Source organism: Tupaia chinensis, unplaced genomic scaffold (genome assembly GCF_000334495.1).
Source record: "Tupaia chinensis unplaced genomic scaffold, TupChi_1.0 Scaffold000432_1, whole genome shotgun sequence".
Taxonomy (NCBI): Eukaryota; Metazoa; Chordata; class Mammalia; order Scandentia; family Tupaiidae; genus Tupaia; species Tupaia belangeri.
In genome coordinates this window covers 127,250-139,537 of record NW_006159937.1, presented here as the reverse complement: position 1 = coordinate 139,537, position 12,288 = coordinate 127,250, and the positions used below count along the sequence as shown (strand labels likewise).

The 12,288-nt window shown below is 35.7% G+C and overlaps 1 long non-coding RNA gene across 1 annotated transcript in view; it reads right to left on the bottom strand.

Moving 5' to 3' along the window:
* Positions 1 to 9,654: 9,654 nt before the first annotated feature.
* LOC102502126 (uncharacterized) overlaps positions 9,655 to 12,288 on the bottom strand; it is a 22,804-nt gene continuing 20,170 nt past the window's right edge. Inside the window, exons 2-4 of the long non-coding RNA XR_335527.1 lie at positions 10,587 to 10,694; positions 10,336 to 10,460; positions 9,655 to 10,055 (exon numbers count right to left, since the gene is read on the bottom strand). This is a non-coding gene — a long non-coding RNA (uncharacterized LOC102502126). The remainder of the gene's footprint in view (positions 10,056 to 10,335; positions 10,461 to 10,586; positions 10,695 to 12,288) is intronic.

Genomic DNA, 12,288 nt, shown 5'->3' with positions numbered 1-12,288 from the left:
AACATAAAAATATCTATAGCATTTCTATATATGAGCAACAGGCAGACTGAAGTAGTAATCCTATTTACCATAACCACAAATAGTGTAAGATACCTAGGAATAAATCTAACTAAAGAAGTCAAAGAACTCTGCAAATAAAACTACAAAAATCTAAACTATACTAATAATACTACAAAAATCAAAAAATGACACTAAATGTGGAAAGCTTCCCCAGGTTCCTAGATTCAAAAAGTAATATAATCAAAACAACAAACAACAATTCTATCCAAATTAATCTGCATATTTAATACAATCCCTATCAAATTATCAGAGATATTCTAGACAAATCTGGAAAAGAATAATATAATTTATCTGGAGTCATAAAAGACTCCATATTGCAAAGGCAGTCCTGTGCAAGAATGAACTAGAAGGTATCTCACTCCCTGACCCCAAAATATATTACAAAGCTATGATAATCAAAACAGCATGTTATCTGCACAAAAACAGACATGTGAACCAATGGAACAAAATAGAGACTCCAGAAATGAACCCCAAAACATACAGCCAGCTGATCTTTGACAAAGGGCATGAATTAGTTCAGTGGGAAAAAGAAAACCTCTTTAGCAAATGGTGTTGGAAAAACTGGGTACTTACCTGCAGAATGATGACTCTGTACACCTATCTTTCACCATTAACAAAAATCAATTCAAAGTAAATCAAAGTTCTAAACCGAAGACTTCAAACTGTAAAACTACTGCTGGAAAACACTGGGGACACTTGGTATATATTAAGTGGAGTGATACAATGTCTCTTCACTTTCTGTCAAAAGCCTTATGGTTTGTGAAAGAGTAGAGTCTGAGGAAGGACATTTAGAAGAAAAATAGGGAGGCAAAGCATTAATGGGACAAAGAAATGTGTTATTATCTGTTGAAAATATTTTATAGTTTTATCAACTGGCATAGGGAGAAATGTTCACCTGTTGAAATATTCACTTTGTAAGCTAAATAATGTGACTGAGTGTAAAAAATAAAATAAAATGAAAAAAAAAAACTGGGGAAACTCTGGGAGACATTGGAGTAAGCAAAGACTTCTTAAATAATACCCCCAAAGCATAGGCAATAATCTCAAAAATAGACAAGTGTGTTTACATCAGATTAAGAAGTTTTTGAATATCAAAAGACACACTAATTAGCATGAATCAACAACCCTCAGAATGGGAGAATATTTTTGTGAACTATGCCTCATATAAGGGACTGATAACCAGAATACACAGGGAACTCAAGCAGCTAAATTGAAAAACAAAAAATGATCAACCTAATTAAAAGATAGGAAAATGAGATCAACAACACCTCTTTAAAGAAGACATATGAACAGCCAAAAAGCCTATGAAAAAATGCTGAACATCCCTCATCATAAGGGAGATGCAAATCAAAAACACTGTACTCCAGTCAAAATGACTAAGATTAAAAAAAAAAAAATGGTAAGTGCTGGTGAGGCTGTAGTGGAAAAGGGGACTCTCCTACATTTGTTGGTGGGAATAAAATTAGTGCAGTGACTGGGGAGAACAACATGGAGGTTCCTCAAAGTTCTAAAAATAAAACTACCATATGATCCAACAATTCCACTGCTGGTTATCTACCCTAATGATAAGAAAACACTCAATTGGAAAAGTGCTTGCACATCTATGTTTATTGCATCATTATTCACAATTGCTAAGACTTGGAATCAAGCCAAATGTCTATAAACAGATGAATGAATTGAAAAAGTGTGGCACATATACTCTATGGAATACTTCTCAGCTATTAAAATAAATAAATAAATAAAAATAACCAGGACCCTGGCATTTGATAGAAAGTGGATGAACATTCAAGATTTACTGCTGAGTGTAGCAAGTCAGACTATGAAAGAGAGACATTTTATGTCTTCACTTAAGATATATCGACTATCTAGGGAGCTGGAAGGTGGTGTGGTGGTTAAGGGCACTGGACTCCCACATGGCTGACCATGGTTCAAATCCCAGACCTGTGGCTTGTGTCCTCACTTTCCTCCTCTTTCTTTCTCTCTCTCTCTGTCCTTCTGTGGTCAAATTTTAAAATAAATAAATAAAGTTAAAAAAATAATTATTTAAAAATATACTATCTGCACTTTATGGCAAAAACTTAAAAATTAATGTATATAGAAACCTGGAAAATGGTTATGGATATAGCAGACAGTGTGGAAAGAGAGTGAGAGAAAGGTGAAAATGAGAGGAAGGGAATCAAGGAGAAAACTAGAGTCAAGACTTTTATGGGACACAGAAATGGATATTTATCTGTTGATGATAACACGTATGGTATCTTCAACTGAACCAGTGTAAAGTGTATTCAATTTGGGTAAATTCACTTTACAAGTCATAGTGATATACAGTGACTAAATGTATAAAACAAATTAAAATTTAAAAAAAATCAATTTTCACTGAGAACTTTTATTTTTTAAAGAATTATTTAATTTTATTTATTAATTCATTTTTGGTTCCTTTTTATTTTACTTTTTTATTTTTAAAATTAATTTATTTTACATTCATTCACTGAGCATCAACATAGCATACAAAATGTGATTTCCTATCCAGAATACACTGCATAGTGGCTTCATCATGCATGTTATCACTGACAAATAATTTTCCATTTCTTATTTCATATAAATATTTTTCCCCTATTTCTCTTTAAGAGAACTTTTAGACATCATACATCTCTAAATCACTAATTGAGAAATTGCAGTTTAAAAAAATTAATGGAGGAAAAAAATGAAATGTTAAGAAAAATGACCAAAATACTATGAATTCTATGTCAACAAATTTTTATTGTTATTGTTTGCAATGGATTTTAGTTTTTCTTAAAATAGTTCTTTTTTAAAAAAAAATAAACTAAACATCTATAGTAAAAATGAATCCAGTGGAATTAGCAGGAAGTTAGTTACAAATATAAAAGTATGCTAAGAGTTTTGGAAGAAATTGAAGCCAGAATAAATGGTCACATCTTATCAGAAACTGAAAATCATTTTGAGCTGTACAAATCTACTTGAACATATGACAAGAGAAATGGAAAAATCACATAGAAATTTAAAGGTGTTAAAATACCTAGTATGCATAGAGGGCTTCCTTTGGTTTTGTGCTCAAATCACATCAGAAAATTTTTCACTCTCCCTGTTATCAGGAATAGTTCACAGGGGAAATTTTAGAAGCATCATTTAGTTTATACTGTTGTTATTTATTCTTTTTGGGGTTTTGTTGGGTTTTTTTTCCCAAAAAAATAAACTTCTAGTACCAAAAATTTCCTTTACTTCAAGATATACAAGTTATGTGAATTTCCAACCTCTTAAGTAAGGAATAAGAACCACAAATTTCTGGAGAACACGGCAGCAATAGCAATTCATGAGTTCAAGATGCACAGTCAAAAATAATCCCACAAGTTGTAAACTCAGAAATTCATTTAAACTGATGACCTGCAAAGAGTCAGGCTTTACCTATGCCATATAAAGTTATTCACACAATTTGAGGGGGGGAAAAAAAAGGAAGGACGTTTGTGTAATAAACCCTGGTAATATTCTAGCTTTATTTCCAAAATTTTGAAGGTTTCTCACTCATTCTATAAAGTATCTGAAGAAAAACTGGTAGCAGTGTGTCATCATGATTAAGAAGCAAAACCTTAGAATGTTAAATACTGGCATTCTTAGCTGTGTGAGCTTGGGCAAGATATTCAGTCTCTCTTAGCCTCAATTTTCTCACCTTTATGTAATAGTTAACTTACAATTTCCGAAGTATTAAGTTAAATAATGTATGAAAAAGCTTTATCTCCAAGTTATGGCATGGTCATTTACAATGTGGATAACCATTATTATTAATAATACCCCATACTTAAAAAAATAAATCAATGCTGTATCCACTAAATGATGGTAACTAATGGGTAATTTCAGCTGTTAATTGTCGACAGGGCTATGAGATGCTCAGGGAGTTGGTAAAGCATTATTTCTCTGTATGTCTATGAGGTTGTTCTCAGAAGAAATTAGCATATGTGTCGGTTGTCTGAGTAAGAAAGATCTGTCCTTACCAATGTGGGCATACACCGTATGGTCTGTGGAGGGCTTAGTTAAAACAGGCAGAGGAGGGACCAACAGATTACTTAGCAGTTACATTGCTGGACTCCCACATGGCTGACCATAGTTCAAGTTCTGTGGAGATGTGGTCGCTTCAAACTCATGCCAGGACGTGTGAGTGCATGCTCAAGATCCCAGGAGGAGAATAGAGGAGAACAGAGGAGAAGGGACTGTGGCATGACCATCCCCCAGGGAGCGATTTCTCACTTTCTGTCCCTGTCTCTCCTGCACACTTTAGCAAAACTCTATTTTAAAAAAAAATCAGAGGAAATAGGAATTCTCTCTCTTCTGAATCTGGGACATCCATCTTCTACCCTCAAACATTACAACTCCTAGTTCTCCAGCTTTGGACTTACAGGCTTGTTTTTTCTTTGTTTACTTTGTTTTCAGTTTATTTCTCTCTTTCCTCTATGAGCAAAATAGACAGAAAGAAAGTGAAAGACAGAGATAGAGACAATAATCCTATAAGGTCCTGATGTTATGAACAACCCCAGCACTTTGCCAGGCCCAGGTCATGGGCAAATGCATATCTGACCTACTCAGGGAAATCTCTGGAAACTATGAGCTTTTCCATGTGGGGTAGCCTTGCAAAACACTGCATTTTACTGTTGTGCTACTGTCTGGTTCCCTGACTCAACCTCCCTCCAGGCCTTTGGCTTCTGACAGAGTTACTCCATCATCTCCTCCAATTCTCAGGTCTTTGGACTCAGGTTGAATCACATCATTGAATTCCTTCTTTGCTTGCTTTCCAACATGCAGAGAGAGTATCAGGGCTTCTCGATCAGCATAATCATGTCGGCCAATTCCCATGATAAATGACCTCTTACATATCTATATGTATGCCTGTATGTATGAGTGCTTTTGTGTGTGAGAGAGAGTGTATCTTCTATGAGTGCAACACAATAATTTGTCTACAGTTCAACTTCAACAATTTATTGTAACCTACATTTCTTCTATATAGATCATTTAGCCAGAAGGAGATCAACATTGCAGTATTCAAAGAGTCAAGGTGATATGTTAAAATTGACAATGTAGAGGGGGTTAAGATCATTGTTTCTAGTTCTCATTCAGTCTGAAGCAACCTATGAAATCTTTCATTTCAGCTTTTAAATTTGGTTAATAGATTTGTTTAGAGTGATTTAACTCATAGAGAAAAAAATGAGCAGAGAATACAGTTTACATATAACATCTGCTCCATCCAGTTACTACTACTATTAACATCTGTAATTATCATTATATATTTATATACTTGATAAATCAATATCAACACATTATTAACTAAAGTCCATAGTTTACATTAAGGTTCCTTCTTTGTGTGCTACATTCTATGGGCCTTGATAAATATATAATGATATGTATCTATCTTTATAATAGCATACATAACAGTTTTGCTTCCCTAACCACCCACTCTATACATACACATATGCTCTCCCTACTTACTTCTGGGCCACTATCTTTATTAAGTATCTTCATAGTTTGGACATTTCCATTTCTGAATTTCACTGTATGGATATACCACAGTTCATTCATTTACCCATTGAAAGATATTTGGTTGCTTCCAAGTTTTGTCAATAAAGGTAATACAAACATTCCCATGCAGGTTTTTGGTAAACAAGGGTTTTAAACTCATCTGAGTAAATACCAGAAAGCATTATTGCTAGATCATGTAGTAAGAATATACATAGTTTTGCAAGAAATTGAAAAACTGTCTTCCAAAGTGGTTAAACCATTTTGCATTCCCACAAGCAAAAAATGAATACTCTTACTAGTAAAAGTCCTCATCAGCATTTGGTATTGTCAGTGTTTTGGATTTTGGCCACTCTAAAAGTGTGTAGCCATATCTCATTGCTGTTTTAATTTGCAGTTCCATAATGAATTATGATGTTGAGCATCTTTTCATATGCTTATTTGCCATCTGCATACCTACTTTTCCATGCAATTTTAATGAAGCCAATGGCTTTCTCTAGATCATGAAATAGGCAAGCAAAGTGTTCCTATACTAGAGAAGATACTGAGAAGTCCTCCAAGGTAACAATGGATATTTAAATCTATTTTCAAAGATAAAAAAGGAAACTGTTAATATTTACATGCCTGAGATTACTGAACCCAGAATAAGAGTAAATTGGTTGTACTGACAAACTATAATTTATTTGTTTTGAAGAATTCTTTTAAAACATGAGGCCAGATATTCTTTATATTTAATCTTCTTGCCTCTATGAAATTATTATCCACACTCTCCTTGCTCATTTGCATAATTGAATAATTGAACTCTGATTTCTCTTTTTTATTTTTTATAAGTATCCATTTTAGGAACTTAGACACTACTGTCTTTTCTCAAAAATCTCAAAATTGTTGGCTACTGGAAATATATTAGAATCATACAGTTTACATACAGGCCTTTCTGTATTGAAAGACAGATGAGAAACATTTCCACTCCCTATAGTCTATGCTGGGACAGCTGATGATGTAGCCACATGCTGGGGAAAATACTTTACTGACAGACTCGTCATCTGGATTATTGCAAGTGACACTAAGCAATTGGTCTGGGAAGCTTCCAGATACATCTCTGAAAAAAAGCAATCATGTGATTGTCAAATCCATTCTGCTGTTGTTTTAACTTAGATCCCATTCCTAAAATATATTTCAACCATTAGGATTTTATAGTGTATACAAACACAGTGAATAAAGATTCCAAGTAAAGATTCATGAAGCTGTGGGGAAAGCTAACTCCCAATAACACGCTGTTACTTATTGATGAAGTTTCTACAACTTACCTTCTGCCGACTACTAGTGAAACTGCTCTTTAGTGACATTTATTACCTTTTTGCTTTTCTGTTCAGTTTCACTTCAAATTCTGTTTCATGATATTAATGTGTGATCTCTTTAAAGGAGGTTTCTGGACTGTGTATCCTAATTTACTGTCAGGAGGTTGTATCTACTCCCACTATATTCTCTCCCCAAACAATGTAGAAATGGGAGTTATGGGCAAGATAAAGGTACGTTCATTGTGGTGAACAGTACCTGTAGGAGTCTAGAAGGAGCACATAACAATTGATTTATTCTCGTGCCTACAAAATATGTCAATTAAGATACATGGTACAGCTGCATAAGTGGAGAAAATAAAACTTGACAGAATTAAGTTTGAAGTGCAGGCATCCAAAGCACTGAACAATAAAAACAGGAGCCTGCAAAGCTGTTGAAATAAATATACCTAAGGACTTATTTTTTTAAATGAGAAGTTGAAAATTTAATGCCTAAGTTACAAATCAAGGAAATCACTGGGCTCACTCAAACTCCAAAGTGGATATAAGGTTGAATTGTCTCACTATTCATGTGATAGAACCTAACTTCAAGCCACCTACCCTTAGAAAATACACCTTATGGGCTTTTATATTTTAATGTGTGTTTTTCCTCTTAAAGTGGAATAATGTTTGCCCTTTTTTTCCACTGAGAGTCCTTCTTGAATTTCTTTCTGCTTAATTCACAATTTTCCTTTCTTTCATAAAAACTCATTCTGATCTCTAAATGAACACTCCTCATAATATGCCTGTGGATACAGACATTCCGTCGCCATTGAACTACGAGTTCATCAAAAGTGGCTTTGTGTCTTATTTATATCGACTTCCATTCTTTCTCTAGCACAAGCTCTGACACAGCAATTTTCTCCAATTTTTAGTTCCATTGTTGCCATTAAGAGAGAACTTTATGAACACTTACCTTCTAGAGAAAAAATTCTATGCATTTCTTATTATAATTACCTATAATGTATACACGCAGAGAGAGACAAATCTGTAGTAGAGTCTGAAGTTAGTGGCACTATGCCTTTTGTTCCTTGTCCTCAGCCCCCACAAAAATCCCACAAGGGTTATGGAATATACAGGGGAACCATTCAGAGAACAGTCAAGGAATGTTTTCCACCGCAACATTCACCTCGAGGCAGCATGCCCAAGACCTGTTTTGAATTAACAGTGAGTCAACTCAGTACTGAACCATTAAGGGATTTTTCAGGATCTGAGCAGAATGGCTCAGAAATTCTAATATCACTTTGGAATTTACAAAGAGGTAAAAACTAAGAGGTGAAAAATTTCAGTAGTCTATGGATCGAGATGAATTCAATATTAACCATTCTAATTCTCCCAGCAAGATTTCTGTGAGTGTGAACCCAGTTTCAGAAAGGCTACATTTTCCTAGTGACTTAGTGTAAAGACATAGAGACAGTTTAAATAACATGTCTGGTTTTATAAAACAACATTATTAATTTGATACTATTTAAGACTAACACACACCTCATATGATAGCAGGGAGGTCAAGTGAATAATGTAGAGCTAGTTGCAGAAAAGGAAGTAAAAACATTATAGAGGGATCAGCAGTTGGCATAGTGGTTAGGTGCTGGGCTCCCATATTGTCAACAATGGTTTGAGTCCCAGACCTGGCAGCTTGAAACTCACACCAGGCACAAGTACATGCGTCCCCAAAATTCCCAGAGGAGAATGGAAGAGAAGGGATTGTGGCATGGCCATTCTCTCTGGAGGGTGATCTCTCACATTCTCTCTCTCTGTTTCTGTGTGTGTCTCCAGCAAGCACATGCACCTATAGAAGAAAAAAATAACTTCTAAAAATTTTTTAAAAAGCAAGCTATAGAAAGGTTCTAAAGGTTCTAAACTTTCTCCTTGCAAAATTGAGATGATTTGATCTATCAGTTATGGTGATGCTCTAAGTTTTATTGGCAATAAATGTTATGTGAATATGCTATACATTTTTCTTTAGTCTCATCACTTACATTGTCTGAAGTGCTATCCACTAAAAGAAGATGGTAATAACATTATTTAAAAGTGATTTGATCATTGAACTATTTATGCCTTTAGCATTGTAATCATTGAATTCACAGAACAATAAGGCATATAAAGGATGAAATATTTACATTTTTCCATATATCTCTGAATAGAAGTACTGCTATCAATTGTTAGAGCTCAGTTGATAAATGTGGTTCTTACAAAGGGCTTTTAATTCCTGCAAATCTGTTACTGAGAGAAATGACAAAAACCCTTTGGACTAATAATTGGGTAATGAAAATATTTACAGCTCCAGCTTGCCTACTTAAGAGACCGCTACTATATCTATCAGAAGGATCTAGTGCTGGCTTTCATTTCCTGCATTCAAATTGACTCCAAAAAATGACTAAAACAATCAGGCTTTTCCATATAGACTAAGAGAATCCAGTAATAGGGAAGAAAAGAAAGATACAGAAGAATTAATATGCCTTGCCACCGAAAAGTCTCTTTCTATTGAACACTTTGGTTTTGTCGTATTAGTTTATCTTTGGAAAGGGGGCAGAATGATCTAATGCTTACTGAAATCATATGCTTCTTCAACCACGGCACCAAACAGAGGAGAGAGAATTGAAGGCTAATAGTGTAATATCAGATGACTGCTCTATCCATCTGTCATTATGAAACAAACTACCCCAAAACTTAGTGGTTTAAAACAACTATAATAGTTTACTTTCTCATGAAATCTGCAATTGAGCAGGGCTCAGTGGGAGAAGACTCGTCTCTCTTCCATACAGCAATTGTTGGGTTTGCTTAACTGAGTACTGAAGGATCTGCTTTCGGGATGATTCACTGACATAGTTGGCAAGTTTGTGGAGGATGTGGTCGTGAGCCTAGTCTGGACAGAGGAATGGGAAACTTGGCTTTCCCTATGAGGCCTGGGCTCCCTCACAGCCTGGCAACCGGGTTTCCAGCTCCCTCACAGCCCAGCGTCTGGGTTTCCAGCTCCGCCATCCCAGAGAGGGAGCAGAAATCCCAACACATTTTTGAGTCTTAGCCTCTGGAGTCTCAGTGTCACCTCCACCCTGCTTTCTTAGTTAAAGCAACACAAAATCTCTCCCAGTTTCAAGAAGATGGTAGACGGAATCCACTTATTCATGAGGAAGCAATAAAATTCTGGAAGAGAATGTGAGAGGGATGTTATTAAAGCCAGTTTGGGGAATATACCCCAGGACCCCCAGGAGTAATACACGAAATGTGTTACGGAGCTTAGCATTTAAGTATCGTGAGACCCAAAAAGTAGTGAATGCAAGTCCAAGTCCCTGAGCACAGTAGGGGCTGAGGGGGTGTAGGGGACTGCAGTGTGGAAGAAAAGATGGACGTCAAGTGAGGGTGAGCAGGTCCAGACTGAACCAACGAGGTTAAGCTGGGACCTTAGGAACAAACTGGAACTCACATGAGTTGCCCTCTAGGATCTGCATGGTCTTTCTCTGCTCCCAGATTTCTATATTTGGTGATGCAGGTGAAATGTAGAAGAGCTGAAGCACTTTGTTGAGGACCAGTATGCAAAGCAATCCGGGCCTTGGCAAAAGTGAAGAAGGAGACACATGAAGCGCTAACAGGAGGAGGTATTGACCAGCCCCAACCACACGGCAGTAAGGTGAGCCAGGTAGCAGATTCCAACAATGCACCTCAGCAAGCACTGACCTGAGTGTAAACGTGGCCGCCTCTTCACTTCCGTTTCTCCTCTTGGAACATTTTTCTTGGAGTGAATACCAGCCAGGAACCAGCCAGGGGCAGAGATCGTGATCGTAGCTAAATCGACAAAATATAAAACTGATTATAACAGGTCCTGCTTTCTTTCCTTTAATAGTTTTTGTCTGCTTGTCTTACCAAATATGAATAGTAGGACCTCTTTTCCATGTTTTCAGATTTGTTGTACCTTTTTTTCACCTTTTTAATTTCCACCCACTGCATATGCTTCATTAAGCCATATAGAATGCAACACGTTCCATTACCCTTTGAAATCAATCTGAAGACACTTTTTCTTCAGTAGGTAAGTTAAGCCAGTTTACACCATTAGACTTGGTCAGTTCTGTCATCTTGTTTATCATTTGTCTGAAATTTGTAGCTTCTTCTATAAGGAATTATAAAAATATCTGCACACTGAACTCAGCTGAACTAACTCCTACATATTTAAAGTTCATTCTGACTAAGCATAAAAATGTATGGGTCACTTTCTTCCATTAAGTATTTTGAATATGTTATTTCAATATTTTCTGGGTTAAAGTGTTCCTATTAAAAAATATAAAGACAAATTCCTTTGCTCTGTAAATTTTTTATACCTGAATGTCCAAACTAGTTTTTTTTCCTTTTTCTTTAAAATTTTATTATTTCAAAGTTATCTTTTGTTCTTTCTTTAGAATGTCCCTTTTTCTTACTCTTGTTCTCCCTCCATATATACATGAATACCTATCTTAAAACTATATATAGTCTTGCATCTAAACTATTTATATCTCTTTTTTTAATTATTTCTAGTTTTGATCCTTCCTTTTTTCCTACATATCACTGACTTAATAACTATTACAGTCCTGCTAATTTAGTTGCAATCTCTGAAATGAATTTTTTTTTTTATTTCCAGAGTCTATCTACACTCATCAAATTTTTCAAACCACTTATTTCTGAGTTGATTTGTATTGTCTTTCTCTTTTTTTTTGGATAGGTTTTCACTATAGGGTGCGTGTGCTCGCCAGACAGACAGAGAGAGACATAGAGACAGAGAGAAATCACCCCGCAGGGGGGATGGTCACGCCGCAATCCCTTCTCCTCCATTCTCCTCTCGGGATCTTGGGCACACACGCACACGTGCCCGGCATGAGTTTAAGCCACCGGGTCCAGGACGCAAACCGCCGTCAACTACGTGGGAGTCCAATGACATAGCCATTATGCTAACTGCTGGTTCCCTGTATTGTCCTTTTATAACATCTATCATTTTTAAATTCGTCTTAGGTCATTCTGAAATCTTAGATCTGTTCAGTGAGCAAATCTTTCTGCTGTGCTTTTATTACTCATTTGGATATTATTCAGCTCTTATTCTTTCTTTCTCATTGTAAATTATGTATGAAGTTTGACTGGAGTTCTTCTGTTGCTCATTTATTATGTGTAATTAATTCTATACTTTTAGAACATTTAGGTGGCCTAAGAGAACTTTGCTTTTGGTGGCGGAAAGGGTGTCATGCTTTTGCTTTTATTTTTTTTTTCCTTCCTGTTCTGTTTTATTTTTCAACCTCTTTAGATCTCTCTTCTTTTGTTTTGGCAAAATGACCAATAAATGTCTGTGTAATTTCTTAGGCTGCATTTTTCTGCCAGAGCCCCTCCTTTTTCTACACATACTTTTATCTGAATCTTC